Source organism: Panthera tigris, chromosome C1 (assembly GCF_018350195.1).
Source record: "Panthera tigris isolate Pti1 chromosome C1, P.tigris_Pti1_mat1.1, whole genome shotgun sequence".
Lineage (NCBI taxonomy): Eukaryota > Metazoa > Chordata > Mammalia > Carnivora > Felidae > Panthera > Panthera tigris.
The window spans coordinates 45,412,372-45,423,991 of record NC_056667.1 but is presented as its reverse complement, the minus strand read 5'-3'; the positions used below and the strand labels follow the sequence as shown (position 1 = coordinate 45,423,991).

Sequence of the window (11,620 nt, the reverse complement as noted above, 5' to 3'; positions counted from 1 at the left end):
CAGGGCCCCTACATCCTGTTTTCTGTGAGGAAGCACGGGAAGATTAGGCCACTTGGCCATAGTAACACAACTAGTGAGTAGCAAGGTGGAATTCAATCCCAAGCAGCCTGTCTCTGGAATCTGTGTTCTTAGCCACTGCCTCTTTTTTTCTTTTTAATTCATTTTTTTATTCTTTAGTTTACATCCAAGTTAGTTAGCATATAGTGCTATAATGTTTCAGGAGTAGATTCCAGTGATCATCCCCTACATGTAACACCCAGTGCTATCCCAACAAGTGTCCTCCCTAATGCCCCTTAACCATTTAGCCCATGCCCCAACCCACAACCCCTCCAGCAACCCTCAGGTTGTTCTCTGTATTTAAGAGTCTCTTATGTTTTCTCCCCCTTCCTGTTTTTATATTATTTTTGGTTCCCTTCCCTTAAGTTCAGCTGTTTTGTATCTTAAAGTCCTCTTATGAGTGAAGTCATATGATATTTGTGTTTCTCTGACTAATTTCGCTTAGCATAATACCCTCTAGTTCCAACCACTTAGTTGCAAAGGGCAAGATTCCATTCTTTTTGATTGCTGAATAATACTCCATTGTATATATATACCACATCTTCTTTATCCATTCATCCGTCGATGGACATTTGGGCTCTTTCCAAAGGGTTGTAGGGTAGTTCTATTTTTTAATTTTTTGAGGAACCTCCATCCTGTTTTCCAGAGTCTTAGCCACTCCTTCTTGAAGGGAGGTTACTAATACAAAACAATATTTGGTAAACATCTTATGAGTGGTCTAAGCCGTAAGTGAATGAGGGGAGAGAAATCAGGGCGAAAGGTCAAGATCTTTAAAAATTGGTAGCACTTTAGTAGAGAGAACAGTGGATAATGATAAGAGATATTATTGGGGTTTCAAGAAGATTTAATTTTATCTCTCTAGAAAAATGATCCTTCCATATGTGTAACACAAATCTATTATGCTCCATTCTATGTAGTGGAAATGAAAACCATATTTAAAAAATAATTATAACTTTGTACTGCTTCCGATTTATAAAAGTAATATGTGCTAACATAGAAAACTAGCAAAATGGTAAAATATAAAGAAAAACACTTTAAAAATCACTCCTGGTTTCACCAACTGAAAAGATAATTGCTTTAATTTTAGGAATATTCCCTTGGATTCTCTTTTCTGTGCATATTGTATTAAATGTATTTTTACACAAAAATGGGCAATATACTTATATGCAGTTTCAGACCTGTTCTTTTCACTGAATATTTTATCCTGAGCACCAAATACTATTTTTTTATGGATGCCCAACAGTGCCTACCCTCCTTGCCTGTTTTAGCATCTCTGTAACACCTACCACCCTTGACACGCTGCAAGGTCAAATGTTACTTCTTTATTTTGTTCACCTGTTGTTCCTCCCCTCCCCACCCCCTACACACATTCAAGAAAGTAATCTCCATGAGAGCAAAAACATGTTTATTCTGTTCTCTACTGTCTCACCAGTGCCTAAAGAAGGCTTGGCACACAGTGGGTATGCTATTTATTGAATAAATAATGTCAAAGAGGAAGGGATAATAGCGCCATCACAGGAGATAATTCCTGGATTTAAAACTCAGTCAGATAATGTAGCTATGAAAACACATAGTCATGCAGCATACATAGTCAATTATTCTTACCTCTTATGTCATTTCTGGTTATTGGGGTTACACACACAGGTAACACGACGAACAATCCCTCATGAATAATGAATTAGATGGTTCTGGCTTGCATGCAATTTTTTTTCACGTAAGGAGTTCTTCTCAGAATTCTTCTGTTTTTTCCAGAGTTTTCTCTTATATCATCTTTTTTATCCTGTCTTTGCATTGTGCCTCATGCGTTCCTGATAATCCTGGTTCCCAACTCCTTCTAATTTGGGGTTTGTTTTCAGTGACCATCTGCAATATGTCACGGATACGTATTTTCTCTTTGAATTTGATTTCACTTTGATTGATGGTCTGTCTGTTGGTGCGTTCGGTTAGGCAGGTCTTGTAATGCATGCATAGACCTTCCATTAAAATTAGCCAGTTCCCTGAATTTCCTAGGCGTCTGATGGTCAGACACGGGCCTGCCTATATGAACTCCCATCTTCCTAATTAAAACCGAATCATCGTATGTTTATATTCAGTAGTCTTTTCTCTGATTTTTATCAGTAATGTTTGTTTTCTCCCATTTTTATGCATGTACGTAACAAGTACATATAACACTACCGCCTTAAACTCGACTCAATGCTAGAAAAATTATTTAGATGAGATAATGTATATGAAAGTGCTTGGTAAGCTTTCAAGCTCTTTACAAACACTATCCCGATGCAAACACCATTCACTCACAGCATCTCTGACCTTATAGCATGTCACATATTCACACCATTCTCTGTGCAAAAATCCTTCATATGCTCAAAGGCCACTAGCAAATCCTCATTCCAATTTCTAGGCTGAATCGCCCAGTTTATTTATAATTTCTTCCTATAATCTTTCCTCAAACGCCTCATGGTCTTTGTACTTTGTGACTTCTCTATCGTTTCTTCTATTGACTTCTCTATCATTTACTCTCTTTGTTAGCATGACCATCTGACAAGTGAACCTCACTGTGAAACGCAGCTCTGTGAAAATATTTAATAAATTGTGTCCTATCATACATGCACTAACTTAAATAACTTGCTACTCACTTAAACACCCTCTGCAGAGGGAAGTTAGGAAAGCACTTACATTTATGGAGTACCAAATCCGCTGCTCATGTCCAGCGTGACCTTGCTATCCAGCTTCTCTAAGCCCTGGTTCCCTCATCTGTAAGGTAGGGGCTCACCATCAACCCCTCCAGCACTGGTTTTCAAAGGTTGGGGTGCTGGAGCACATTTCAAAATGTGCAAATGTTTTCAGTCCTCACAAGGGCTGGAGGGAGGCAGGTGGGGGACGGGGACATAAATATCCCCAAATGCCAGGGAGTAGTCCCCCATAACTAGAAATTGCCCTGCCACAAAACGTCGGTAGGGCTGCCCCTGAGGACCAGATAAAGCAACTCCTTACAAACGTCCCTCTGAGATGGACACTGGATGGCAGGACAGTGAAGCGTTCTGATTAAGGGTCGGGGAGGTCAGCATTCAAAATCCATGAGATTCTTCTGCCCTGTTGAAATAATAATTTTAACATCGTTTCCTGTGTAAGTCTGCCCAAAGCAAATCTGAACTTCTCCTGCTATGTACAAAGCATCTTAAAATCTCAGATCAGCCTACCACCCTGGTTAGAGGACTTCTGTTAATGACTTTAAAAACAGCTGGTTCAGGGGCACCTGGGCGGCTCAGTCGGTTGAGTGTCCCACTTCGGCTCAGGTCATGATCTCACAGCTAGTGAGTTCGAGCCCCGCAGCGGGCTCTGTGCTGACAGCTCAGAGCCTGGAGCCTGCTTCAGCTTCTGTGTCTCCCTCTCTCTCTGCCCCTAACCCACTCGCATTCTGTCTCTGTCTCTCTCAAAAATAAATAAGCATTAAAAAAAAAACAAAAACGAAAACAAAAATCAGCTAGTTCATTTCCATCGTTGTCTGGATTTCTAAAGCGTTACTTGACTTGAGTCAAATCAGTAAGCCATATTGTGAAGTGTAAGTAATATGAGATACTTCTTTGGACGTTTCTACCTCTTAGTCCAACTCGTTAGGCATAGATGGGCAGGCCAGCTCTGTATGAGCTCTGACAAAGTTCACACAGGCCAAAGATGAAAGCACTTCACCTCCAGCCCTGCCTCCCACCCCGGCACATCCCTACTAGGGGTCCACATGCACCCGGACAGATGCAACCTGGAAGCGTAGGGGATGAAACTACGATCTCATAGATCACAGCCAATGGATAAACTCTTCCTCCTTTCTACCCCCTTCCCTGCCAAGTGGGAAGTCCTGACAAACAGCATGTCCGGATTCTTAAGAGCCTAGTCTTTGAATCCAGCAATCAATAGCACTTTGCAGCAACTGGTATATACCATTGGCACTTGGGCTTTCTCACCTTCCTTGCTTGGCTCTCTTTGTCTTTCACGCTCCTTCCCTGGGATTGTACTCCTTAATAAAATAAGAGCACACCCCCCCCCCCTCTGCTTCAGGCTCTGCTTTGGGGCGATCCAGACTAAGACATAAGGGGAGAATTGAAACCATCATCTGGTTAATTCAGACCAAACTCTTGCAGAGATCAATTTGGATTAATTTACAAGTCAGGATGTTAAATACAGGAGAATGGTAATGCCAACTGACAAGTTAAAATGAGCTGTCCACATGGGGCAACCGTCATACCACATTCCTCTTGAAAGCTCGCTTTCAAATTCTCGGGTGTCTGCTTCATAGACCCTCTAGCCTCAAACTTCTATCCCCATCACTATCGCCTTCATCTGACAACCTCTCTTCACATTTAATTGGGAAAATAGACACCATCAGATGGGCACTCTTGGGTCATCTTATCGCTAGGTCAATAAGCCCATCTGCGCCTGCCCTCCTCTCCTTTCCTCCTATTCCATCTGGTGGAGTGTCTCTTCTCCTATGGCCAGCCAATTCCTCAGTATGGATCTGATTGCCCCTGGCCTTCTCGGGGCCTTGATTCCTCATTCCCCTCCTTGTTGTGGCCATAACCCCTCTTCCTCTATTCCCGTCTGCGTTCACTGTACTTTTCCCACCTTTAAAAGACCTCCCTTCACTGCATCCAGGCCTCCAGCTATTTCTACACTCTGTACTTGCTTTCCCAGTCAAACTTCTCTGAAGCAAAACAAAGGCTGTCTCAATTTTCTTACCTTCTTTTTTTTTTTTTTAACATTTGTGCATTTTTTTGAGAGAGAGAAAGAGAGAGAACACGTAGGGGAGGGGCAGAGAGAGAGGGAGACAGAGGATGCGAAACGGGCTCTGTGCTGACAGCAGTGAACCGGAGGCGGGTCTCGAACTCACAAACTTCGAGATCATGGCCTGAGCTGAGGGGATGCTCAACTGACTGAGCCACCCAGGTGCCCCGCCACTCTCTTACCTTCTATTCTCTCCTCGACAAACTGTAGTGAGGCTTCCACTTGCGCGGGCAGTGACCTTCTAGAAGTTACTAAGGGCTCTGTTGCTCAGTCTAATGATCGTATTTTTTTGTGGCTTCATTAAACCCAACCTCAAGCAGCAATCAACACAACCAAGCATTCTCTTCTTTAACTATTCCTTCCCTGGCTTCCTTTTAATGCCCACAACGTGCTGCTGTTTCTTGATTATACATTTGTGTGCTGCTCTTCCTCTTTCTGGCAGTGAATGTCACCGGACCTTAAGACTTTATCTAGTCCTGTCCCCTCCTCATTACAATACTGGGACATTCTCATATAGACCTGTGATTCCAAATTATGTCATTAGCCGATGACTCAGAAATGTACGTCATCAACCAGTCCTTCCCACTGAATTTTATTTCCCACTTAGTGCTTACTATCTTATCTTAGAATTTCAAATGAACCTCTGGCAGCGTTTACTGCCCATGGGTCCCGTCCTGTTTAGCATAAAGTAGGGAATCCTTTTTTTTTTTAAATAATAAAAAAATATTTTTAATCTAGTCTACATACCTTGCATGTTCTGGCTCCTATATCTCCAGTTTATTTTCTTTTCCTCTTTGTGCTTCTAATTTATTAGCTTTCTTTCAGTTCCTACTCTTAGGAAATGCTTTCCCTTAGGATATCCCTTAGGGCATGATTTTGCTCTACCTAGAAAGCCCTTTCTCTAGTCAATGTCTGTTCAGTCTCCAGGTACATGTGCCTCAACATACCCATGATACGATGTGTAAGAGAGCATGTCCAAGGAGGTCACAAGAGTTTGAATTAAAGCCATGGATTTTGGGATTAGAAGTCAGAACCTGGGGCCCCTGGGTGGCTCAGTCAGTCGAGCATCCCTCTCTTGGTTTTGACTCAGGTCATAACCTCATAGTTCGTGGGTTCAAGCCCAACATTGGGATCTGTGCTGGCAGCGTGGAGCCTGCTTGGGATTCTTTCTCTCTCTCCCTCTCTCTCTCTGTCTCTCTCTGCCCTTCCCCTGCTCTCTGTCTCTCTCTTTCAAAAATAAATAAACGTCAAAAAAATTACAAAAATAAAAATATCTAGCAAAATACACATTATTTGCTCTTTGACTTAGCAGCCCCACTTCTCAGGCTCCCTCCTAAAGGTGAAGTGACAATGAAACACTGAAAACAAGTCAGAAGTCTCAATGGGGGATTCAATGAACAAGCTATAACACCTCCATATAATAGAGTACGAAGCAGATGTACAAAAAGGAATAAAATTGTCTATATATTACAATAGAGTTATCTTTAGAATATATTAAGTGTAAACAGCGAGGAGGAGAAAGCATACGGAGAACGTTATCATTTATCCAGGAAAGGGAGGAGAGGATTCAAATATATAAGCTAGTTTGCTTGTATTTAAAAAAAAGTCAAACCACAGATCCTTTGACTTACCAGATCCTTTGAGTTACCAGTAAGGGGAGGACTGTAATGCAGACCTGCCGAAGTCTGAATCAGCCTGATGAGGAGCTCTGGAGCAAAGACTAAGAGTCCTGGTTGGGTCTTGGTGGCCATACACCGATTCCATCTGCTTGGGCTGCATTAACACACTGTCATAGACGAGGGGGCTCATAGTTCCAGAGGCTGAGGAGTCCAAGATCAAAGTTAGACGGGGTTCATTTCCTCGTAAGAACTCCTTCCTGGCTTGCAAATAGCTGCCTTCTCTCTGTGTCCTCATGTGGGCTTTCCTCCATGTTCATGAGGACAAAGAGAGAGCTCTCTTTCTCCCTCTTCTATAAGGCCACTAATCACATTATGAGGGCCCCATGGTCATGACCTGATCTAACCCTAATTAACGTCAAAGTCCCCATCTCCAAATCCCACCTGTCTTAGGCTGTTCTGGCTGCTATAACAAAATGCCACAGACTGGATAGCTTATAAACAACAAAAATTTATTTTTTTCTCACGGTTCTGGAGACTGGAAGCCTGAGATCAGGATGCCAGCGTGGTCGGGCGGGAGGGTCCTCTTCTGGGTCACAGGCTTCATGCTGTGTCCTCACGTGGCAGAAAGGGCTAGGGAACTGTGTGTGCTCTAAGAACACTAATTTCATTCGTGAGAGCTCCGCCCTCATGACCAAAGGACCTCCCCTTTGTGACGTAAGCACTGCCCAAAGGCCCCACCTACTGCCATCGCATTGGGCATTATTATCTTAACATATGAATTTGGCGGGAACACAGAGACTCATATCACAGCACCATCACCTTAGGGGTTAGGGCTTCAATGTATAAATTAGTGAGAGGGGGACACAAACACTCAGTCCATAACATATCTCCATTGTGCTTAGTCGTTGGCTTGGGTTGCCTGAGAAAAGTAAGGTTTCAGTTAAGCCAAAGTGTATCCTGAAGGCACTGAAATGGAAGCTGTCAAATGACTTCAATCTTTGCAACTGTAGCTGTTCTCTCTTGAAGGGAGAGCTAAGCGGTACATCTCTGTGGCCACTGCTGTCCACTTCCGCCCTGGGAGTATCTCCCGCAGGGTTCTTTGCGGCGGGGGTGGGGATGGGGTTGAGATACCTGATTATGCAAGGTACTTGTGCCCTTCGGTTCTGTTTACGTTTGACCCCCGGTGTAACACTTTCATCTTAGGATGGATTGTTACTGAGACTGTCCACCTTTATAACCCGGTGGGTCTATCAGAGCTCCGAGGTCATTATGGGCAGTTCTGAATGCCTGGTCACTTAGTACCCTATGGTCATCGTTCTAATCTACCAGGACCCAGCAGCATACCAGGAGCAGTATTCCAGAAAGCGTATAATTCTTCGCTGTGGATCAGGGTCTTTGCTCTAGAAACCCAAGGGCCTGCATGGTGACCCTTTCACTAGAGCTTGTCACAGACTCTATGCTACAATGTCCCCACCGCTGATAGTTCCAGCACCATAGCATCTGCCAAATTGTATGGCCCAAGTGGAGTAGCTGTTTGTACCACTGCCTGGATCTGCTGCAGAGTCCTTCCCTATTCTAGACCCCGTGCAAAGCTGACAAATTTTCATGATGGACACCGGTAGAAGGGCAGTATTTCTAGATGTGGAATTTATTGCCTTCAGAACCCAAAGAAGCCTACCAGACATTGTGCTTTCCTCTTTATGGAAACGTGCAAGATGCAGCAATTTGTCTTTTGCTTTGGAGGAGACGTTCTGGGATACGCCTGACCACTGGGGTTTTAAGAACTTCACTGAAATGGCAGGCCCCTGAATTATCCGAGGATGTATGGTCCACCTGCTGGAGTACATGCACACACTTTATCAAGGCTTCCAGCGTGCTAGCCAATTCTTGCTCACCCTGTCAAATCAGAGTGATGTCGTCACTGGAATGAATGAATGTGATGTTTTGTGGGACACCCGGAAAGTTCAGATCTCTTCGGACTGTGTTAATGTCAGATAGCAGAAGAGTTAACAGAGCACACTGGCAAAACTGTGAACGTGTATAGTTCTCCACTTCATAGGGACCGATTCTGGTCCTTTTTCTTGATCAGGATAGAAAAGAATTCATCTTTCATATTAATGGCCAGATACCATGTACCTAAGGCCATAATTGATCTGCTGTAGTTAAGATACCATGGTTAGCATATTAGCTGCAATTGGGGATGTTACTTGGTTGGGCCTGCAGTGGCCTACTGTTGTTCTCCAGAATCTAGCATCTGGTTTCTGCAGAGGCAAGACTGGCTGGTCACATGGAGACAAGGTGGTGGCCACCATCACTGCATCCTTGAGATACGTTAAGGCTGATACGAATCCATTCCATCCTCCCTGGGATACAATGCTGTTTCTACCTTGATTAGGGGTGAGGATGGGGCAGTTTCAGAGGTTTTTACTTGACCTACTATCATATTTCTTATCCCCACAAGCCAAGCGTTACTTCAAATGCCAAGTAATTCGGTCTCCGTGATATAATCAAGAATTGGGGAAATAGCCACAGGGTCAGTGCACAGACATAGTATATTGATTTTAACCTATCTTGTGGCCATGGATCCACTTAATTCCTGGTTCACTTTTGCATCCACTCGGCAGAGGGTTATAATGACACCTGGTTTCTAGGTATCTGTATTAGTCAAGGTTTTTCAGGGAAACAAAATCAAAAGTGTGTGTGTGTGTGTGTGTGTGTGTGTGTTGTGTAAAGAAAGAGATTTTAAGGAACTGGCTCATGTGATTATAGGGACAGGCATATCTGCAAGGAAGGCTGGCAGTGTGGAGACCCAGGGAAGAGTTGATATGGTAGCTTAAGTCCAGAGGCAGTCTGGATGCAGAATTCCTTTTCCCTAAAGAGGACCTCGGTCTTCATTCTTAACCCCTTCGACCGATTGGATGAGGCCCACTTGGAATGATGGCGAGTAATCTGCTTTACTCGAAGTCTATTAATTTTAAATGTTAGCCACGCCTGAAAAATACCTACACCACAACATCTAGTCTGGTATTATGACAAACATCTGGGCATCAGAGCCTAGCCAAGTTGACACATAAAATTAACCATCGCGCTATCAATATCAAATAGCAGACCCTGTTCCAATAATTTTCCAAAGGTATTGGTATTTCTCTCTCCCCAGTGTATAGTCACCCAAGCAAACAGCCGTTCATCCTTTGGGAAAGAACAAAGAGAATTTGAGTATTTTGCTGTGGTACTTCAGGGTCCTTCTTCCTGGAGACAAACGACTTCGTTATTCACTGGTGTCCTAATTATCAATTGATTGCCTCTCAGCTCCAAATTTACACGTCAGTGCGTACTCTATGATCATGGATGAAATGTTTTTAAGGATTTATCCTTTGCAGTGAGCAAAATGCTAATCTTTCTCGGTGGCGGGTGCTAGAAGAATAATACAGGGAGAAGCAAGGAGCTTTTTCCACTCATTCTGGCTGCTGTGCTGTCAGTCAGTGACGCGGTCAGTGGTGCCGATCCAGCCTTGCTCCCAGAATACACAGCCCAGCCTAGCCTGATAATCTTCCCATGGCCCTCTCAATACAGATATCGTGCCTTCCAAGGCTCTTGCCTGCACCAGCACCTCCTTCTGCTGGCCTCTACCTCTCCCCCAGAGGGAGAGGACGCCAGGTTTGGTATCCCTTACAATGGCGTGACCTTCCTGACATAGACACTGTGCTCTCCAGGCATCCCATTTGCACTGGCCACTGTGGCCAACCTTCCCCCACAACGATTCTCTCCCTGCTTGCCCGGAAACTAACCAGCTCTGGCCTAGGAAAGCCAGCAGACTTCCCTGTCATTTAATGGGTTGCAACCATACCTTCGCCATCAAGATCTGAACCCCAGCCTTCAGAGAACTCCCTCCATAGAAGTCTGTCCTTCCTGGGTATTTTTCCCTCAGCCCTAGAGTACCCTTACATCTTATACTTACTTTTTGATCAGAGCCTAATTATTCTTACTCTTGAACCTGCCCTTTTAAAATCATGGTGTGGTTGCTGTCTCTCGATTGGACCCAGACTGCTACACACTGGGAATGGCTCCAGAGAGTTAGGATTTGGAATGAGATGGGTCATCCCCTGGTCTTGAGTGCAGCGCTGAACCCATTGCTAACGGGAAGCGGGATGCTAGTGACTCAGTGCATGTGATGGCATCGCGAGTAATCACACTGTCGTGGATTGTGATGGAGTGCCAGATGAAGCAAGTGCCTTAGAAACTTACGTGGCTATGGCGTTGGGCCATTATGGCAGTCTGTAAGGACTGTGGTAGAGTCCACAGATGGACCCTTTTGAAAGCACTTCAGAACTTATGGGAAAAGAAATTTAAAAAGACGCACTGAAGCCCAGTAACGTGTAGCTCCCTTATGGAAGTAGCTTTCTCCTGTACCCTGTGCGTGTCCACTGGTTGTGGCTTGTCTGTGACCCCAAGGGCTGCTTCCTGCTTGCCCAACGACTGTGGACCATCTCTGATGTGGGATGTTGGAGAATTTTTCACCACCCAGTGGACTGCAACTCTACTGTCTCCAGTGAGGTCTAAAGTCCTGTACACGTTTGTCCTGCCTTGGTTACTCTCCCTCAGCCCCAAGATCTATTTGTATCTTACAGTGACTCTTTTATCATAGCTTGATCATTCTTTGCACTGAACTTCTCCTGTTTAAATCACAGTGTAGCGGCGCCTGGGTGGCTCAATCAGGTAAGCATCTGACTTCAGCTCAGGTCATGATCTCACAGCGGGTGAGTCTGAGCCCTCCGTCGGGCTCTGTGCCGACAGCTCAGAGCCTGGAGCCCGCTTGGGATTCTGTGTCTCCCTCTCTCTCTGCCCCTCCCCTGCTCGCGCTCTGTCTCTCCCTCTCTCTTGCAAAAATAAATAAACATTTTAAAAAATTTAATTTAAAACATCACAGTGTAGTTTCTGTCTTCTGACTGGACCTGTACTGAAATGGACTCCAGGTTTGGTATCTGGCACAGGTCCAGAAACTGAGCGAGGGATGGTGAAATTTTATTAAGACAGCTTTCTGCAGCCGTCTGTTTATCCCATTCTTGCTTTCTTTTGGCTGGAGACGTAAACCAGCACAGAGTTTCCCTCCCCCCCGACCCCTTCTATTTTGTCCTGAGGGACACTGTGTTCTGTTAATAAACTCTACAGCC

At 44.4% G+C, this 11,620-nt stretch overlaps 1 long non-coding RNA gene across 2 annotated transcripts; it reads right to left on the bottom strand.

The window, feature by feature from the left end:
* Positions 1-1,426: 1,426 nt before the first annotated feature.
* On the bottom strand, positions 1,427-7,073 carry LOC122241175. 2 transcript variants are annotated; one of them, XR_006221170.1, is made up of 4 exons: positions 6,974-7,073; positions 6,462-6,650; positions 2,731-3,147; positions 1,427-1,920 (listed from the first exon to the last, which is right to left on the bottom strand). It is a non-coding gene; the product is annotated as an uncharacterized LOC122241175 (long non-coding RNA). The 2 variants fall into 2 exon arrangements; XR_006221169.1 differs by lacking the exon at positions 1,427-1,920 and having other exon boundaries at positions 2,356-3,147.
* Positions 7,074-11,620: the final 4,547 nt, after the last annotated feature.